General features: G+C 53.3%; 1 non-coding gene across 1 annotated transcript in view; it reads left to right on the forward strand.

Annotated features, from left to right (window-relative positions):
- Nucleotides 1–3,301: 3,301 nt before the first annotated feature.
- LOC124593307 overlaps nucleotides 3,302–5,000 on the forward strand; it is a 1,910-nt gene continuing 211 nt past the window's right edge. The window contains exon 1 of the ribosomal RNA XR_006977954.1: nucleotides 3,302–5,000. This exon is cut by the window's right edge and continues 211 nt beyond it. This is a non-coding gene — a ribosomal RNA (small subunit ribosomal RNA).

Consider the following 5,000-nt stretch of genomic DNA (forward strand, 5'->3'; position numbering starts at 1 on the left):
TGACGTGGCAAATCAGATGATGCCGCAGTCATTTACTTACGATATTCACAATCAACAAACCGGCCCCCCCCCCCCCAAAACACCTTTCCGTACAACAATGTGTACCTTAACCTAACCCATATTGTGCCTTAACCTAACCCGTATTGTACCTTAACCTAACCCATATTGCGCCTTAACCTAACCCGTATTGCGCCTTAACCTAACCCGTATTGCGCCTTAACCTAACCCGTATTGCGCCTTAACCTAACCCGTATTGCGCCTTAACCTAACCCGTATTGCGCCTTAACCTAACCCGTATTGCGCCTTAACCTAACCCGTATTGCGCCTTAACCTAACCCGTATTGCGCCTTAACCTAACCCGTATTGCGCCTTAACCTAACCTATGTTGCGCCTTAACCTAACCTATGTTGCGCCTTAACCTAACCTATGTTGCGCCTTAACCTAACCTATGTTGCGCCTTAACCTAACCTATGTTGCGCCTTAACCTAACCTATGTTGCGCCTTAACCTAACCTATGTTGCGCCTTAACCTAACCTATGTTGCGCCTTAACCTAACCTATGTTGCGCCTTAGCCTAACCTATGTTGCGCCTTAACCTAACCCATATTGTACCTTAACCTAACCCATGTTGCGCCTTAACCTAACCCATATTGTACCTTAACCTAACCCATATTGTACCTTAACCTAACCCATATTGTACCTTAACCTAACCCATATTGTACCTTAACCTAACCCATATTGTACCTTAACCTAACCCATATTGTACCTTAACCTAACCCATATTGTACCTTAACCTAACCCATATTGTACCTTAACCTAACCCATATTGTACCTTAACCTAACCTATGTTGCGCCTTAACCTAACCTATGTTGCGCCTTAACCTAACCTATGTTGCGCCTTAACCTAACCTATGTTGCGCCTTAGCCTAACCTATGTTGCGCCTTAACCTAACCCATATTGTACCTTAACCTAACCCATGTTGCGCCTTAACCTAACCCATATTGTACCTTAACCTAACCCATATTGTACCTTAACCTAACCCATGTTGTACCTTAACCTAACCCATGTTGTACCTTAACCTAACCCATGTTGCGCCTTAACCTAACCCATGTTGCGCCTTAACCTAACCCATGTTGCGCCTTAACCTAACCTATGTTGCGCCTAAACCTAACCTATGTTGCGCCTAAACCCAACACACGTTGGGCCTAAACCCAACACACGTTGGGCCTTAACCCAACACACGTTGGGCCTTAACCCAACACACGTTGGGCCTTAACCCAACACACGTTGGGCCTTAACCCAACACACGTTGGGCCTTAACCCAACACACGTTGGGCCTTAACCCAACACACGTTGGGCCTTAACCCAACACACGTTGGGCCTTAACCCAACACACGTTGGGCCTTAACCCAACACACGTTGGGCCTTAACCCAACACACGTTGGGCCTTAACCCAACACACGTTGGGCCTTAACCCAACACACGTTGGGCCTTAACCCAACACACGTTGGGCCTTAACCCAACACACGTTGGGCCTTAACCCAACACACGTTGGGCCTTAACCCAACACACGTTGGGCCTTAACCCAACACACGTTGGGCCTTAACCTGCTCTGTAATTGTCATACGACGCGTTAAATTAGTGTAGTGTTGCCTAACTGCAACCCCCGCAATATAGTTTGCTACTCGCACTGCCCGGTCCCCAGAGTATCGCTTCATGTTAAACACCTTGCAGCTATACACTGTAATGCGGATGGCAGCAGGACGTACATGCTCAATGCCCTTCGCAGTTGTTCATTGGCATTCGCATGGCGAAGCACAGCCTACGTTGTGGTACGGCTTGTGTCAACTGTCCGCTGATGTTGTACGTCCAAATCACACACTGTACTGCACATTGGTCCTCATGTACTGAATGATACATCGTGGTACATGTGTGACCGTACCACGACTGCGCCAACAACGGCGAACCATACGGTCCAAATATTGTGCACTCAGCTACGTGTCGTCTCCCTATAAGAGCTGGATTGCAGTATGGTATGCCGTGGATGGCGATCAGCATGAGCCGTCTGTTGATGTAGTGGCGCGTGTTGTCAGACGTAGTCGTCTCTTCTCACACACCGTGATAGCATGGTGCACTGCGTTCCACATCTGCGACATGCGACAGAGGCCGGTTGACAGTCGTTCGCGCAATGGACATCGCATACGTACGGGGGCCACCTTCCACGTGTTCGCGAAGCGTGCACATGTTGTTGCGTGTATGTGGGCAGACATAGTGTGTCGTGACACCTGACACAGGCATGCAACAATCGTTGAATTTGCAAATGGCGATGGACGTCTACGTTTGCTGGTGACGTTACGCAAATGAACAACTGGTAAACCGTTGTGGTGCGGTTGTTCTCGCTAGAGGTGAATCAGTGATGGCGACGATCGGTTGAGCTACCAACCGGTTGTTTCAGCGATACCCACCATGCCCACGAACGTGAATGGCATGTGGGTGTGAAGCGATACGCGGCGGTGGCTGGGTGGGACCGTCCCCGGCCGGTGAGGGGGGGCCTCCCGGCGTGCTGGCCGCGCGGTGCGTGGGCGCACGCGCTACAGCCGGCTGGTGGGGGCGGCCAGTGGCAGGCGCGCCGGCCGACGGAGGCGGCAGGCGGCGCAGCTGCGCGCCGGCGCACCCTGCACGCGGCGCCGTGCGGCCAAAGTAGGTCCTCGCGGGCCCGGTGCGAAGCGCGGTGGACATCTGCAGTGTGCTGGTCCGATTGAGGACTGTGTGCGCTGAGGATGCGCCGCCGCCCGGCGCTCGGCGCCGCGACGCCGTCTGCTGCTCGGTCGCCTCTGCGGTTCTCGCAGGTGGATTGTATCGCAGCTGTGCGGACGTGTTGGCGCGTGCGCTGTGCTGGGAGTGTTCGCTTCGGCACCCAAGTGGGGCTTTTGTCCTTCTGTGGCGCTGGCGTTGGAGCTGCCGGCCACCGTAGGTGGCGCGTGTTGTCTCCCGCCGGCAATGCCACGACAGCACGCTCCCGGGCCTCTGTCGGCAGCGGCAAGCTCAGTTGGGAGCACGGGTGGTCGCACCTAAAGCGTCTACTCGCCAAACTCCGGGCGATTGCGCCTCTCTCGAACCCGACCAAGTACTTAGGACGGCGCTGCGCGCCGCCGGGACCTGAGAGGGTTTCGAGGTGTATTGTGCAGGGGAGCTCAGCCTCCTCCTGTTTGCAGAATAATTGAGCGGACGCTTGCGTGTTCGCGCGGGCCCCCGGGACACACTCCCGGGCGGCCGGCTGCTGAGCTGTAGTTGACGCAGCTCCCTGGTTGATCCTGCCAGTAGTCATATGCTTGTCTCAAAGATTAAGCCATGCATGTCTCAGTACAAGCCGCATTAAGGTGAAACCGCGAATGGCTCATTAAATCAGTTATGGTTCCTTAGATCGTACCCACGTTACTTGGATAACTGTGGTAATTCTAGAGCTAATACATGCAAACAGAGTCCCGACCAGAGATGGAAGGGACGCTTTTATTAGATCAAAACCAATCGGTCGGCTCGTCCGGTCCGTTTGCCTTGGTGACTCTGAATAACTTTGGGCTGATCGCACGGTCCTCGTACCGGCGACGCATCTTTCAAATGTCTGCCTTATCAACTGTCGATGGTAGGTTCTGCGCCTACCATGGTTGTAACGGGTAACGGGGAATCAGGGTTCGATTCCGGAGAGGGAGCCTGAGAAACGGCTACCACATCCAAGGAAGGCAGCAGGCGCGCAAATTACCCACTCCCGGCACGGGGAGGTAGTGACGAAAAATAACGATACGGGACTCATCCGAGGCCCCGTAATCGGAATGAGTACACTTTAAATCCTTTAACGAGTATCTATTGGAGGGCAAGTCTGGTGCCAGCAGCCGCGGTAATTCCAGCTCCAATAGCGTATATTAAAGTTGTTGCGGTTAAAAAGCTCGTAGTTGGATTTGTGTCCCACGCTGTTGGTTCACCGCCCGTCGGTGTTTAACTGGCATGTATCGTGGGACGTCCTGCCGGTGGGGCGAGCTGAAGGCGTGCGACGCGCCTCGTGCGTGCTCGTGCGTCCCGAGGCGGACCCCGTTGCAATCCTACCAGGGTGCTCTTGAGTGAGTGTCTCGGTGGGCCGGCACGTTTACTTTGAACAAATTAGAGTGCTTAAAGCAGGCAAGCCCGCCTGAATACTGTGTGCATGGAATAATGGAATAGGACCTCGGTTCTATTTTGTTGGTTTTCGGAACCCGAGGTAATGATTAATAGGGACAGGCGGGGGCATTCGTATTGCGACGTTAGAGGTGAAATTCTTGGATCGTCGCAAGACGAACAGAAGCGAAAGCATTTGCCAAGTATGTTTTCATTAATCAAGAACGAAAGTTAGAGGTTCGAAGGCGATCAGATACCGCCCTAGTTCTAACCATAAACGATGCCAGCCAGCGATCCGCCGCAGTTCCTCCGATGACTCGGCGGGCAGCCTCCGGGAAACCAAAGCTTTTGGGTTCCGGGGGAAGTATGGTTGCAAAGCTGAAACTTAAAGGAATTGACGGAAGGGCACCACCAGGAGTGGAGCCTGCGGCTTAATTTGACTCAACACGGGAAACCTCACCAGGCCCGGACACCGGAAGGATTGACAGATTGATAGCTCTTTCTTGATTCGGTGGGTGGTGGTGCATGGCCGTTCTTAGTTGGTGGAGCGATTTGTCTGGTTAATTCCGATAACGAACGAGACTCTAGCCTGCTAACTAGTCGCGTGACATCCTTCGTGCTGTCAGCGATTACTTTTCTTCTTAGAGGGACAGGCGGCTTCTAGCCGCACGAGATTGAGCAATAACAGGTCTGTGATGCCCTTAGATGTTCTGGGCCGCACGCGCGCTACACTGAAGGAATCAGCGTGTCTTCCTAGGCCGAAAGGTCGGGGTAACCCGCTGAACCTCCTTCGTGCTAGGGATTGGGGCTTGCAATTGTTCCCCATGAACGAGGAATTCCCAGTAAGCGCG

This window comes from Schistocerca americana, unplaced genomic scaffold (assembly GCF_021461395.2).
Source record: "Schistocerca americana isolate TAMUIC-IGC-003095 unplaced genomic scaffold, iqSchAmer2.1 HiC_scaffold_98, whole genome shotgun sequence".
Taxonomy (NCBI): Eukaryota; Metazoa; Arthropoda; class Insecta; order Orthoptera; family Acrididae; genus Schistocerca; species Schistocerca americana.